Source organism: Bactrocera oleae, chromosome 3, assembly GCF_042242935.1.
Source record: "Bactrocera oleae isolate idBacOlea1 chromosome 3, idBacOlea1, whole genome shotgun sequence".
NCBI classification, from domain to species: Eukaryota; Metazoa; Arthropoda; class Insecta; order Diptera; family Tephritidae; genus Bactrocera; species Bactrocera oleae.
Window position 1 is genome coordinate 33026809 of NC_091537.1, and position 16398 is coordinate 33043206.

The 16398-nt window shown below is 35.5% G+C and overlaps 2 long non-coding RNA genes and 2 pseudogenes across 5 annotated transcripts; 2 read left to right on the plus strand and 2 right to left on the minus strand.

Annotated features, from left to right (window-relative positions):
- LOC106624669 (uncharacterized) lies at window positions 1-2146 on the minus strand. 4 transcript variants are annotated; one of them, XR_004978221.2, is made up of 6 exons: window positions 2090-2146; window positions 1827-1890; window positions 1540-1734; window positions 1336-1477; window positions 892-1272; window positions 1-255 (listed from the first exon to the last, which is right to left on the minus strand). It is a non-coding gene; the product is annotated as an uncharacterized lncRNA (long non-coding RNA). The 4 variants fall into 4 exon arrangements; XR_001331047.3 differs by having other exon boundaries at window positions 1540-1697; window positions 1961-2115; XR_004978220.2 differs by having other exon boundaries at window positions 1961-2115.
- LOC118682413 (uncharacterized) lies at window positions 1729-2399 on the plus strand. Its single transcript, XR_004978222.2, has 3 exons — window positions 1729-1905; window positions 1993-2040; window positions 2109-2399. It is a non-coding gene; the product is annotated as an uncharacterized lncRNA (long non-coding RNA).
- Window positions 2400-7921: 5522 nt separating this feature from the next.
- LOC118682412 (uncharacterized) lies at window positions 7922-9474 on the plus strand (annotated as a pseudogene).
- Window positions 9475-12492: 3018 nt separating this feature from the next.
- LOC138855979 (jerky protein homolog-like) lies at window positions 12493-15338 on the minus strand (annotated as a pseudogene).
- Window positions 15339-16398: the final 1060 nt, after the last annotated feature.

Here is a 16398-nt window from a genome sequence, read left to right on the forward strand (position 1 = left end):
TTTTCCTTCTTACAATTATTTATTTTGGCTAACATTTATATTATATATAGACTACATTATCACTATTTCTTTGTAAAAACGTTTGATATGGTTTAATTTACAGTTTATAATAATAGTTACATTAATTTACTAATTGTTAGTATTAATATTTTCAATAAAGTAATTTAGTGCTTAATACTAATAGGTAACTTAAATTTTATCATTCAAAAATAAAATGGTCCAGCTTAAGAATTTTGATGGAAAATTTGCAAATATCTAAAATTAATAAAAAAAAAATAAAAATTATTTTTTTTCGTATATGTTAAAGGAAAGTATCCACATTATATTTTAAAAATAAATGCATGCAAGTTTGTACATAGTTCATATAAAAAGTTGAAGTCAACAATATTTAACATGCTACTTAATATAGATATGTTATCTACGGAGGTTACCTTGGCTACAGGTTAAGAAAGGTCAAAATTTGTACTGAAATTTTAAGCCAGAATCTTTTGTTTACTTCCTGTAACATTTGGTTTGGTTACTTTAACATTGTTTTGGTAACCATACAAATGATTAACATGGATAACCTATGTTAAGCTAACCAAACAAAATGTTAAATTCTCAGCTGATGACATTTTCTAACCACACAAAAGATTTTAGGTTAATATGAAGAATGTTTTCACTTTCAATTTTGTATAGAAATAAACCAGAAGAAAAAACTTTTAATAAAAATTCAAATAAATAAAGTATATATACATATTCAACATAGAAATATACAATATTGGCCAGTTATGATTTAATTATTCATACTTATATATTATTGTAATGGCGATATATGGCCTCTGTTATGTAACTATAACCTCCAGAATAGTTATATAATTTACTTACTTTTATTCAGTAAGCTGTCATTACCTTACAGTTTACGTACAAGCCGTAGAACTTCAGCCCAGCATTCGTTTCCTTCTCAACCGATTTACGCACAGCCTCAATGTCGAACACCTCGAATATTTAAATTCGATACTCAGCGACCACGGCGAGATGCGTGTTAGGTTGAAATCGGACATATAAATAGTCGTATTGACCGTTACCTCCCGCAAGGTGGTGTAATGCAAACGACTCATCATATTCTTAGCCTTCTCGGCGTCCCGCGATGCACCACCAGTAAGAAATACTGTTAGAGAGTTCTTGGTTTCTTGGAGATACTAATGCATTCCTTTAGACGACGCACACCCAACGGTTTGTTATTTGGCGACACATCAATAATGGGAAGTTTTGAGTGCCATTTTAAAAACACTTAAAAAATACACAAAGTAAAGGAATAAGTAGTTAATTTAAGCATTGCACTGCCATGCCTACCTGGACATGCGCTTATTGATGTGGAATATCTTTCGCATAATAGCTCACCAAACATTGAAACAACAGTGCGACGTTCTCATAGGCCGATTTTGAAAGATGATCATTGTCACCACGACGACACATACATGCAAGGTAATACAACCTAGAGGAGGAAAGACAATGTAAGTTATTGTTCTTTCCAACCTTAAAAATAAGGCAACCAACCTTGGAATCACAATTGGAAAATATCTCACAATTTTTCTATGCGAATTAATACTAGCATACATCTGATTTAAACACCCTTTGCGCACATTTTTCACATCATTTTCACTTATCGAGTTGATACACAAAAACACCTATCACCATGTACATACCTGTTTTGCCTGCAATTTCAGCACGATTTAAATTAGTTGAATTCAACTTCAATCCAAAAACATAAAGAGATTCATAATATATTATTATATAATATAGAAGATATTCTGTTATAAAAATTTTAACATAACTATACTTACCAAATTGGATCCTCTTTGTAAAATTATTACGCTTTATACCCAATGGGCTTCGTTTGTTGGTTTACTGTTGTGAAAAGAGGTTAGTTTAATAAACATTTATGAAAATTAACAATTAAGGAAAATTGACAACTTACCTGACGCTCTTCAAATTGGTTTTCAAATGCAGATTCAATGACGGAAATTTTTGACAGATTAATTGTTTATTCATTCCAAGGTAAGTTGCCTCATTTTCTGGTTTAAAGTTGGAATGACCAATTACTTACATTTTCTTGCCTCCTCTAGGTTGTATAGCCTTGCAATTTGCAGCGCAAGATTTGGAATGTGCTAAGGATTTTTCACATCAATAGGCGCATGTTCACAATCGCGCAAAGTTTGGGTGAACGTGCTACACAGTTAAGTGTGGCTGTGTAATGCTTAAATTAAATAGCACACCACCTTCCGGAAGGTAACGGTCATTACGACTATTTATACGAAGAGGACTATCATCTCTGAGGATCATGATAGTAGACATTTCAATTTAAATATTCAAAGTGTTCGACATTGAGGCTGTGCGTAAATCGGTTGACAAGGAAATGAATGCTGTGCTGAAGTTCTACGGCTTGTAGGTAAACTGTAAGGTAATGAAATTTTGCTGAGGACAAGTATGTTAATTATATAGTATAATTATTCTAGATGTTATGTATAATATCGGCATTATAGTAGCATATAGCTATGCGTTATTCAATCATAACTGGCCAATATTGTATGTTGAATATGTTTGTATATATACTTTAATTATTGGAATTGGAAGATTTCTTTATATTAACCTAACATCTTTTGTGTGGTTAGAAAATGTCATCAGCTGAGAATTTAACACTTTGTTTGGTTCCCAAAACAATGTTAAGGTTACCAAACAATATGTTGCGGGAAATAAACGAAAGTTTCTATGTTAAAATTTCAGTACAATTTTTGATTTGTCTTAACGTATAGCCAAGCTAACCTTAGATAACATATCTAAGTATGTTAAGTAGCATGTTAAATATTATAGCCCTTAACTTTTTATATGAATTGTTTATAAACTTCCATGCATTTATTTTTAAAATATAATGTGGATACTTTCCTTTAACAAATACAAACGAAAATAATTTTTAATTCTTTTTTATTTATTTAAGATATTTGCAAATTTCGATGGAAAGTTCTCAAGCTGGACTTCAATATCACTATTTTTGTTTCTAAATTATAACATTTAAGCTACCTATTAGTATTAAGTACTAAATTAACTAATTTAAAATATTACTGTTTAATTAGAGTACATATGTACCTAATGTGTGAATATTAACAATTCGTAAATTAATGTAACTATAAAATTTTAACAATCAATATTCACTATCTACAGGGTGTCTCACGAGTCGTGCTACAAAACAAACCGTAATAACTTTTTTTCTGTGTCCGTAATCGACTAACTTGTTTTATTTGGCAGGTTATTATTTAAGTTTTTTAAAAATGTATGCCTGGGATACCGAAAAAAGGGATAGGCAGCGGTAGCATGCTTTGCAGTCCGTCATTTCCGTCCAAATGAAATTCAAATGGGAATTTGGCGGCACTCCCCCGAGTAAATGGACCATCGAGTTCCGTATTTTCGTGTTCAAGAAGCACGCTGTTGCATCGTCAATTTAGGCAAATCCAAGAGCTTCTACTCGCAACTTGGAGTTAGCAGACGGTATTACAAGGGATAATTCATGATGAATTAAACCTGTTTCCGTTCAAATAACAAGCTGGTTAAACCCTCTAGATTTGGCTATTCGCCTGGAATTTTTCATAAAAATGATTGAAATGGCCGAAGAACACAATAACTTGATAAATTGATTGTTTATGTCTGTAAATAAGCAAAATTGCCATATATGAAGTGAATCAAATCCAGAAATAATTCACGAGACGGAACTTCACCCCGAACGAGTCACTGTGTGGTGCGCAGTTTCATCAAGGTGTATTGTCGGGCTATACTGCTTTGAAGAAAACGGTGTAACAGTAACTGTCAATAGGCACAATTATTGTAAGACGTTGAACTGCGCCGAAGACAAAGACAACTGCACAAATAGCTAGACTGGTTATTGCGGACACCAACAATTTTTGAAAACAAATTAATGTTGTGACAAATACGGATGATAGAACAAAATCGAATCGACGAAAAATTGCCTAAAGCAACTAGACAACGAATTCCTAGTTGCCAAAATGTTCTAGTGGCGAACTTTTGTTAAAAATCTATAGGGCTGCCGAATTGTGCAGAAGACACAGTTCTAGTTGTAGTGTTGCCGTGTAAAGAGCAATTAAGATATAAGTAAAAAGTTGTGAATTCGGATAATGAGTAGCAAAGCGTTAAGTTGTTTGGATAAGAAATAAAGATAAGTGTATAGCCATTAAATTGGGAATTTTATTAAACAATCCAGTGATCGAACTCAAGAGTGAGTTACAAGGTAGGCGATTTATCGATAAATCCGTTACAATTGGTGCCAGAAGTAGGATTGTCAAATAAATTCCCAAAAAGAGAGTTGGCAAAGTTTAACGATCTGAAGATTCCTCAACTGAAAAAGTAGCTGTAAAAACGTGGTTTAGCAACAAATGGAGTAAAGTCCGAATTACAATTACGATTACGAGAGACCATAGAAGCAGGAAACGTGAATGTTGGGGAATATGTTTTTCAATTCGAATTAGAGGAAGAGATAACGAAGATCGAAGAAAATTCAGAGACTGAATGCTCATCAAAAACTATGGAGATAAACATGATTTTGGCTGCAATGTAGCAGATGCTAACGCAGACGTTAACACAACGCAAATATCGACACAGTTTAAAGAGAAGAGGTGTCATCACAAATATCGACACAACAATCTCAATTGTCCTCGTTAGAAACGCGATTGTCAACGCAGTTGAAAGAGCTGGACGTGCATATGTCAGCGCAGGTGTCCTCACAGTTGGAAGAGCAGGAAGCGTGTGTACCAATATAAGGGTCCTCACAGTCAGTAGAGCAGGAAGCGTGTGAGCCAATAAAATGGTCCTCACAGTCAGTAGAGCAAGAAGCTTGTGTACCAGTAAGAGGGTCCTGATAGTCAAAAGAGCAAGAAGCTTGTATACCAGCACAAGTGTCCTCACAGTCGGAAGAGCAGAAAGCGTGAATATCAGTACAACAATCGAGTGATACTACTGAACCGTTCAGTTTACAAAATAGTATGTCCTTTTGGATGGCGAGTATATAACGAGTACAATAAATTTGCTTAGATATTGGTTTTCGGCGAGTAAGACATCCACCAAAAGGAATGTACTAATAGCTCGGTGGGTTTGATGCCTCTACAGACACAATGAGCCAAGGTCTGTGATGCCAACGGGCGGGGGATGTCAGCTCCTGTACTCTACGAACCCAATTTGATATTAATGGTTTAAGTGTTGCTGAATCCTTCTTCAGCCAACACAATACGATCGCTGAGTCCGACCCCAGCTAGTAGGGAACGTCAACTAATCCCAAAAAATCCTACACTTCTGGAATATCTCGGCAAAAAGTAGCGCGAGGTCTTCGCGTAAATAACCGCTGCATCAGTGTGTGAGCTAGCATCGCAGAACCCGTGAAATTACTAATACTGTGACCAATACTTAACCCTTCGCAGAAAAGATTGTCAGGCAATGGTGAGTCCAAGGATAGACCCGGAGACTACAGTCGCTGAACCAATATTTTCCCATTTACGATGACAGGTGATAACAATCCAGTAGGATCGAAGGGTCGTGCCACCTCGCTGAGTACACGACGCTTCGTTGCAATCTCTTCCCTTTGACATAGATCGTCGCGAATAACTGATCGTTCAGTGCGTCCCATAGAAAGAGACGACCCGTCAGATAAACTGTCCCGCAGATAAGATGGCAGACACGTTTTTAGCCAGCTCCACTGCATCGATAACGCTTTTACAACTTGTTAAGAAGTCGTCAACATAAAAAGAAGTTAATATCGCAGTTCAAGCGCGAGTCGCTTGTTGTATGTTGGAATTATCATAAGCACATTGTTGTAGGGTTCGTACCCCATTGTAAGGACTGCATGTCATGCCATATGTGATGTTAATGGAATGTAGTAGCAATTGGTATGATCGTAAGGTGGTTGTACTAGTTCCCTAATCCCAGTGGGTAAGAGTCACCTTGTTCCGTTGCCTTTCGTCGCAAGAGTAAGTGTACGATATAACGGTCGTCTGAGTTACGGCTATGAATGGTCTCGAAGATCTGTCCACAGTCGTTCTCTTCCAGATCGTCAATCACTGCTATTTCCTTCAATTGACAAAAGTTGGACATCAGTTCCTCCAACCGGTGGTCCTCCCTCTTATTCGTCTGGTCCTCCATCGATGACTTCACCTTCTTTTGGGGTCCGCGCCGATAAGAACGTCGATAGTTCCAGGCATACCGAACCGGTCGTCCGCCACATCTATGCCTCTTAAATATGGCCATTGGTTGATGACAATCTTCACTGCTGGAGTCGGAGAAGTAAGAGAGGATAAATCAACAGCATCAATTCGCATTAGGGATAGGGAAGTCGGCTCTGTCTTTAGTCAAGAATCAATCTTTTGATACAAAGAATTGAATTTTTAGAATCGAGTTGAGTCTGTCTTGAATCGATTAGAATCAAGTCTTACTCGATGACTACGACTTTTATTTTACAGTTTAGTATCTGATGGTAAGGCAATTTGTAACATAGTTTTGTATAGCTACTCGCAGATTGGTATATTACATTATTATGTGTGTATTGTCGCCGTTATTCTTGACAACCATTTCAAATAAAATAACACACTTAAGTATAATCCGTGCAATTATTGCTTGATTAACTTAATGAACTATTAAACAGTTTATAATATATTGTCGAAAATTTTATTACATTGAATAATTATTTTATCATGTCTCCTAGTTTTATATGGGCCACTGTACAAAAATAAACAATGGCAGTAAAAGAGCAATTCATGTAATAAAAAGTTTTTGTTTATTAAAAGCACATCAGCTGAAACATTTACAATGTGCTCATAAGATTGCTTCGCCGTCAAGTCAAGAGCACCAAACCCGTAAAAGATTAATCAACGGCCATGGTTAATTTAGAGATTCAGCCTAAAAAGGTAAGGGCCCTTAAAGAACTTTATTAAGTTTCTACATAAACTATTCCTTTCTACGTAAATTTTCGTTTTTTTTTTATATTTATATTAATTCAATCACGTTTATGTTTAGGCCTTAGTCGCTCTTGAATCATCTGTTCCATCGGTAGCTTTAGTAATTAGAACTACATCATCTGTTCAAGAATCTAGTAATCAAGATTTCTCTAGTAAAATAAAAGTTTAACTGCAACAGACTGAGTCTGTGTGTCTAACTACTGATATCAGGAGTCACCAGTACCAAGGATGACATGATGCTCTCATCATAAAATCATGATATTTTATTATGACTTGTGTTGTTTCTTTGGCTTAGTTTTTTTTATTTACATATTATTTTATTATGTTTTATGATTCCTAAAAATTGTATAAAATGAATAGACGTATTTAGGGATGTATATGCGTGATATAGGCCGACTCGGGAACTGAGCACCTAAAAATAATATCGAAATGCAAAATACCCAATCCAATTTCTTTCGACAGTGGCATGAATCAAAGAGTTTGCTATCATGTTATCCTTGCCAGTACACAATGAAAAGCTGTCAGGGATAATGGGATGCCCAACTCTTTCCAGTGTGAGAGCGCCTCAAAATTAGCGTTTTTTGTAACATTTACCATTGTAGCTAGATCGGACAAAATACTATTTTTTGGGAATTTATTTATTATTTAAACCCTTTTATGTGATTTTGTGATATATTAAAACGATTGATATTTGAACTTTTAATACCTAATCAAAATAATAAATGTATTAGCTCTCAATTAATAAATGTTTTTTATAATTTTCAATTGAAAATTAGTACTACTAAGCATGGCATCACAAAAGATTTCGTCATATACATTTCAATTTCGCGTTTTCTTTCATTTTCTTTGTATTCCAATTTTTATTAGTAATCTTCAACGGCAGCAACAAACCTCTCTGTTCACATGTTTTTATGTAGGATTTCAATCTGGCCGTTCCTCTTTTTCCAGTTGCTAAACGTCAGACCTCTTGAACTTTGACAGTTGCCTGAGTTCAGGAGGTTTTGACGTTTAGCAATTGCGCCCTGATTTCCAGTAAGAGCTGAGTTGGTCATCTCTTGATCTCTGAAGCTGCCTTGGCTAAACAGTTCGCTATCTAAAGGTAAGCTTTTTATATTCTCAAAAATCATTAAATTTAGTTTTCACTTTATTGGCTTATTAACGTTATATATAATATTAGATAATATTAGGAACTGGGATAAAGACTGTTGAGCTAGGGCTTATCACATGGTAGAAAGGAAAACGATTGAAAATTTGACTATAAAATAAAAAAGGATTTGTGATGACTGGGGTCTTCATGATGATAAAATGTTAGTATTCACAATCACGGGCGAGGAAATTGATGCATGGATAGAAGTTCGTGACATCTTGAAACCTCTTTTGTGAGTAACACAGGAAGTTTGTTATGAAAAATTTGTATCATTAAGCAAGACAATTAAATTGTCTCAAGAAATCGAAACAAAGTACGGTAATATTGAATCTGTTAAGCTATACGCTTGTGCAACTTTAGTAGATCCTCCATATAAAAAGTTCGAATTTCAAAGTATTCGGGATTCTGCTCGAGCGATAACCAATATTGGTATGTTTATTATTTAAACGTTATTTAATTAATATAAAGTTTAGTTTAATATTATTGTATTTTTTAGTGTAGCTAAGCTTGTTAAAACTGAGCGAAAATTAGCATTGGCGACAATAGCAACTACGGCAAATACTGACCTGAGAATCTCAGAAACCAAACTATAATGATGATTACATATAGTCCTATATTGATAACGCCGTGAGTTGCAGTTATAATCATGTTTATTCTGATGAAGCCGGAGGACTGCCGATACAGTTGCGTCAATATTTGACACGACCTGCTGCAAATCGGAAACAAAACCCTAACCCCTTGATTTTGTGGGAAACGGGATAGCTAACGGCTCAGTATACAGCTCCTTTACTGATTCCAAAAGTGCATCATGTGGCCCCATCTCGGAAGACGTAGGTCCTCCAACCAAATGGTTATGGTTCTCTATGAAGCGCTCAAAATGTGATTTAAGCGACTTCAGGTCGTGAAAACACCAGACCTTCCATGGCACCTTCTGAGACTCATGCATGTAAGTATGTGATTTATTGCTTTCTCCGCCGATAAACGCCAATTGAGCTTCGCCATGAAACCACACAACCACAAAAAATTATAAAATATTTGTGCTCATAGAAGGCACCAAAATGTTAAATAATTAATTTACCAGCGGGTAGAGTTCTCAAGACTTTATTGGGATTTGTACGAATATGAACGGTGAGCCAGAGACGAGTACAATCAGCACAGTGTTACAATCAGAGAAGAGATTTATAGGAGTTCAACGGAATTAAAAATACCGTAACTTTAAATATGAATAAAGAAATTAATGATAAAAGAGAGGTGACAAATATAAAACTTAGATAAAATAGTATTGCCAGATCAGAGTTGACATTATTAGAAAATAAACTTAAACTAATGTAAATAATCCTAAACAATGGAGAATTTTAATTTTTTCTCATCGGTTTATTAACGAGAGTGTTTATCCTACTGTCTCAGGTATGGTAAGAAATGGAGCTCCTCTTACGAACTGTCCAGGTGTAAGATCAGTGAAATCAGAGGGATCTTGCGATAGTGGTGAGATAGGTCGTGAATTTAGTACGGCTTATATACCAGCAAGTAGTGTGGTAAACTCCTCATAATTGAACTTATGATTACCTGCCGTTTTCTTTAAATGTAGCTTAAAGCTATTTACTGCTGATTTTCAGAGTCCCCCATGTGGGGAAAATATGGAGGTATAAATGGCCAATCGATCACATTGTCACATAATTTTTGATGGAAATCCGTGTCGACCGATAAAACTCCCAAATGCTGCACCGACAGCCACATTCCATTTGCCGCATCAAGCTATGCTCATCATATAATGTAAGTTGGTTAACCAGGTCGGACCGTTTCACCAGAATGTGGTGAATGTTTTTAGAGGCAATCATAGAAGCCATGCAATTTTACATTATGGTTAGGGACGAAACTTACCCATCGAGGAATTTGAATTTCTGATATGGTATATAAATCGTTGAATCCATTTGGTTAAAAGTACATGTAGGTTTTACTTGCTCATCCCATTCAGTGCCATCTTGCCACAGTTCTTGAATGAGGATTTTTGTTTGAATCATTATTGACGAAAGAAATCCTGCGGGGTCGAAAAGTCTTGCCACCGAGGAAAGTATTGGGCGTTTGGTTATGGCGGACCTTGCAGATATTGGCTCGATTGTTTGTTGTTGAACTACTGGCCTGTCCAGTTTGCATTTAATATTGTAAGTCTTCCATTTTTATGTTTTTCATTATCTCGAAGTAGTTTTTAGGGGAAATCCGGCTGAATTTAGTGGTTTGATCACTCGAGGTAGTGATTCGCACGTTAATGAGAGACCACCCGATAGAATATCGTCAACGTATATTTGCGTTTGTAGCACAGAAGTTGCTAAAGGCTAATTTGTTTCATAGGCCACTTCCGGCAATGTCCTAACGACTAAATAGGGTCGGTGATTGGACTATTGATTGATTTACGGAAGTCTATACTTTGGAAATCTTGGTCATATTTATGTACTAAAATTTGTGAATAATTTTTTTCCACCTCCGCATTAAAAACAAATTTAAAATTGCACAAATTTAATGGAAAATAAAAAGATAAATATCTACATTAGATATTTTTTCATATGATACAGCTTCTTCTTTATGATTGAGGTTAAGATATCCATCACATTATCATATGCTGATTTAAGAACGCTTTTCTTTTACATGTCTGGTCTTCTTCTGAAGGTTGTGTGATCTGAGAATATTCTTCTACTTCCCAGAATTTTTTGAGTTGATTATTTAAATATTCGTTCGAAATATGATATATATATTTGAGGTGTTAATTCACTGCCTAATAATATATCAATTTGTTATGGGACATGGCAGTTGGGATCTGCTAATTTGAGATATGGGCATTTTTCCCACAGTTTTTAATTTACTTCATAGGTTGGAAGCAAATCTGTGAGATGCGATAGAACAATGGCTTGTGCATGTATTCCTATAATCGAATTTGGAGAGACTATGGTGATTAGGCAAATTTTATTTGAATTTTGTATAACTCTTTCACCTATTCCCTAAATTTGAAAATTGGAATTTTCGACAGGCAGTTTTAACCCACTTTGAGCTTTCAGAGCTTTGTTGTGATGTTACTGAATTTATTTGATTCATTCTTCATAGCGCATCAGCCACTACATTACCCTACCTTGGTTTGTAAGTTAGTTTGTGATCGTATTCTTCTAAGTAAGATTTCCATCTCTTGACTCTACCGTTCCTATTCTAATTACTAAGGGAGTGTGTTAGGAGTTCATGGTTTGTATAAATTTTGACTTTTGCTTTGCCATAAAGGTAGTTTCTGATTTTTTTAAATACCATATTATTGCCTGCATCTGAAAGGCTTCCTGGATGAATGTGTATCGGTTTATTATTTCATTCCTATAGCGTCTGTGGTAAACTGGATTTATTATTATACAAACTTGTAATTTTTTTGCGGATTCCCTTTTAGACACGCGTCCATCTTCTCCTCTTAAAAGTGAGCTAAGTTGATTTGCCACCTTAGCGAAATCTTTAATGAAACGCCCATAATAGCTGAATAGGCCAAGAAATGCCCGCAGTTTTTTTAATGTCTTTGGTTGAAGGTAATTGGCTTGTTTCAATGCCTTTGTCGTTGATAACGAATTCTAAGAATTCTACCTTTAATTTGAAGAATTCACTTGTGTCAATTGACAAATTTTTCGTGTGCGACTAACTATCCTTGCTAAAGATGAGTATGTCGTTGATATTTACATACATATGTAATATATTTTATGATGATGAGTATGTCGTTGATATTTACATACATATGTAACATATTTTACCAATATGTTCATGAATGAATATTGAAGCCGTATTTTTTAGTTCGAACGAGAATCGTAAGAACTCATATTTCCTCAAATTAATGGAGAAGGCTGTTTTTTCTACATCGGAATCTTTGAGTGGGTTGTAGTGAAACCCGCTTTTGAGGTATAGGACCGAAAATATTTTATTATTTCCCAGTTGAGCTAAAACTTCGTTTATATCCGGTATTGTATATATCTGCGATAGGTACAAGATTCAGTTTTCTACAATAAAATCGATGAACATGCGATACTTTTTCTTTCCTGAAGCATCTAGTTTTTTTTGGCCTAATCCACACTGGTGAATTGTACGGTGAGCGGGATGGGCGGATTATTCCGTCATCCAATAACTCTTTGATTTGTTTGCTGACATCATCCCTGAATCTCTATTTGTTATAATCTCTGCATTAACATTCATGGTATAAGTTAAATTTTCATCTGCAGTAGCAAAATGAGTTGGCAATTTTTTTTTACTAATTTGTCCAAGTCATTTCTTTGTGCGTCTGTTAAGTGATCTGTCTATTCTTTAAATGAGACATGGATATTTTTTTTAATGGTCATTACTTTCTTGAGAATATTTATTTTTGCTTCTAATGTTCCAAAATAGCGTCTAAGGATGTTAATGTGGATATAAAAAAATAATTGTATGGCAATGTCAGGTCGATTAAACAAGTTGGCTATCTTGTGGTGCGTTATTTTGATACTACCTCCCACTATTACTGCATCAAATGAGTTTTCGTTCGGTATGGGTTTCTGTACAAATTTAGGTTGTATATAGTTTCTATTATATCCAGGGTCGATAAGTATCTTAAGTACATATCCACTCCCCAGCTTACGTTCAAAATATGAAAGCATGGAGTTCCTTATTCTAAAAAATGCAATGTTGTTTGCTTTACTTGTAATTATTATTGTTATCCTGGTTCTCTATTTTCGACGTATTCGTTCAAAGTTTGTTCAAATCAAACTGAGTTTCATAGTGTTCAGAGATAGTTGCGTGAACTTATGAAGTTATCCGTCCAGTTTGTTATTCCTTTACAGCTTCTATGGTGAACATACCTCTGTCTTTTACCGGGGTGTTGCGTTGGGAAAGGAGGTCTTTTACTAGCCGTCTAGTTTGGGTGATAGTGTCAATGTCCATTGGCTCCACATGCGGCAGCGGTTTGGGTACCATAGAGTCGGGTGAGGCAACATACCTTGCCTTCTTTCCGTATAAATAGTCTATAATGTAGTTCGATCATATTAGATTCCTGGTTGCTCAAAATTAAAATTATTATATCTAGATTGTGTATTCCGTGGAGGAACTGGTGGCGGTTGCAGAAAGCTTGTGAAATTGAGCATTCGTGAAGCTGGTATAGGTTTCTGTGTTCTTTTGTCAATATTGCGAAGATTTGCATTACTGTGGTTCCTACCCATAGGATAGGACCCAGTAATCGGGACAAATCTCCACGCAAGCCTCACAAAAATGCGTCCAGAGCTTTATCCCTGTATGACTTTGTCATTACTAACTGCAATTCTCTGTCCAAATCTATAGAAAGAACTTTGTTTAGTATAAATGACAAATGTTTATAAATGGCTTGGTAAAACTCTCTTACCGATTGCTGACTGCTTTGTACTATTGTCGTTATTTGAACATAAAACATCAGGTTATTGTATATTAGTTTAAGGGTACATTATAAGACTCGAGGGAATTATCTGCATGTCCCGTTATCTTATTACGCATAGTGTGTAATACATTTGTCTAACTTTAGCTGACTATTCGTCCCAGTTGGGCCGGGACAGTCCGGATTCCGAGTAAAGCGTCCCGGCGGTCCCGGGCTTAGGAATTAAAAAAAAGAATAAACTAAACTGTGTCCTACGTTCTTGTTCCTCTACAGTAAGTACGCTTAAGCTTTTGTGTTTTCTGGGAGTTCAGTAATGAATTTTGAAATGAAAATATCTTTAGATCTTTTTATTCTTTGCTTTGCACCCTGTTTTGAACGTGTAGCCTCTGTAGAAGGTGTGCCTTGTTACTTATCATCATCAGCCATTTTTGAAATTTCTAATATTTGAGGTGTTTTTGTTTTAACCTCTCTTCATTAGTCAGATTGCATTTTAGAAACACACGTAGTCACTAAAAAATCTGATCTCACAAATAACCCACTGATTTCGCAATTTATTTCCGGTTCGTAATTTTCGATTGCAGTCCATTTTTCAACATCGATTTCAGTTTCCTAAAATACAATATATATGTATGTAGCCGAATCTAAAAAGCAATACATAGCTTTGGAATAACAATTTGCAATAAACTTTGTATGTCGTGGACTTTTCTCTCTCTTTATTTTTCCTTTCTCTCTTTATTTTTCCTGCAATAATTTTCCTCGAAGTAATCACAATGAAATATCATCTTCCTCATCCTCTCTTTGGTTTGGCTCTGTTCCATTGAAGCATTCTAATAAATGCTGGAAGACTTTCTATGCTATTACTTTACCGTCCAGATGATTCCAAGCAAACATTGAAAATGATAATGCATCTTTTAACGTTAAAGCTTTTAAAAACTCAGTGATAACAGATGTTTTTTTGTATTGTAACAAAGCTTAGTTAAGCGAATCACATTTTGATCCGTGAGCTGAATCAAGGGCATAACGTTTGGCGGCATATAAATCACGAATATAGAGCCGGCAGCAGTTAATTTTCTGGTGGATGTATAGGGGCGTTGTCATGTAATAAAATATCTTTTTATTGTAAATCCTTTTGTGGCAAAAACTTTTGGACCTAAAGACAATAAAAACGAAAATGCTTTGTAACAATGTAATGGATTTTAATTGTGTTATTCATTGTACCTGAGGGACGTAACATTGGTGAAACGATTCTCCAAATATATCTACAGTCATCCCTGCACTCTTAGAATTTCGGTATTCGACAAGAAGTTTATATGCCTTAAAAGAGCGCGGCTTCTTTGCACGCCCCATTATTAGTAGCTTGATTTTATGCTCACCAGTTGTATTTGTTCATGCAAGAAAAGTTATTATAGCCTCTTCTGCCTTTCTCCCTGGAGCTGTTCTTTCATTATGGCTCACATACGTTCTATCAGAATGCATTTTCCAAAACTAACTTGACTAACTTATTTGTTGTGTCAATATGTGGAGTGTTGGAAAATTGTGGCCACTATCTGATCGAGTAGTTGTGGCTTTGTAGAAGTGTTCACAATACTGAACTTCTTAGGTTTTAACTATTATGGCGGACAGTTATTTCAACTACCAAAATTGTAAATTAAGTTTAAGTCTTTTAATTTTTCGGTAAATTGAATTGTTATTGTGGAAACTAATTCTATAAGTTGTCCACTTAGTATCCAACCAAAAACTGTGTTTTAAGCCAGAAGAGTGTTTAAAATTTTTTGAACACATTCATGTATTATTTCCAGTATAAGATCGCTGCCTAATATAATATCTATTTGGGATGGGGTGTTGCAGTTGGGATCTGCTAGCTTTAGGTGTGAAACCTTTTGCCGATGCTTGTTATTTATGTGATAGCTTGGAAACATATTAGTAAGTTGCGCTAGGACTATAAGCTTTTGCCTTAATTCGCTTATCCGCTTGGAGGGAAATTAGGGGTATGGCGCAGATTTTATTTGACTTTTGAACTACTCTTCCGCCCATTCCCGTGATTTCAAAATCGGCTGTTTTTTTTTGGCAGTTGTAGCCTATTTCGTGCCCTAAACGCTAAAAATTATTGTTGCGATACTTGGTCTATTAAGGTCCTAAATTTAAACAGTTCACCTCGAAGCTCGATGGAGACGACTACTGTGGGTAGTGGTACCCTACTTTGGATTTCGCAGTGGTGCTTCTTGGAAATTTGCGGGATTTGCTGTTGCAACTAAACCCTCTTTTCTTATTTGCACTGTTTAGGAGTGAGCTGAAAAAATGGTTATAATGAAGTATGGAATGATGAATTTTTTGACAATATTCAATTTATCGAATTTAAAATCTTTTGGTTGTTCAAAAGAGATCGAATAGCGGCTAGATCGCTGTCCAATCGAATTTGTAAAAACGGTTCTATGTGGCGCACTGGATCGCTTTCGTATTGAATTTCGTGCGCATAAAACTGCATAAAATGAATTGTGCTTACAGGTGAAGCTCCAAGACTTTTTTTGTCTTCTCCGATGTTGAGTGTGGTGGTGTCTTCATGGCGAGTGAGATCCTCTGAGTGTTCCCAAGTGTGGTGTGTGTTATTAGAGTGCGCCAGTTTTTCCCGGATGGAGTGGTGTGTATGTATACAGAGGCTTATTTAACAAAAGGTGAAACGCTTTACAAGATCACAAAGCGAGTATTTTTGTCTTTTTTGGAGTCAAAATCTAAATATATTACTTGGTTTGATGCAAATGAAAAGAAAGTTATCGTTAAAATAAACATAGATATGTCGCATTGCATACGGATATTAATGATACTGAATTGAAACTTGCAGAAGTACTAGTTGTAAATCATTCAGCTTT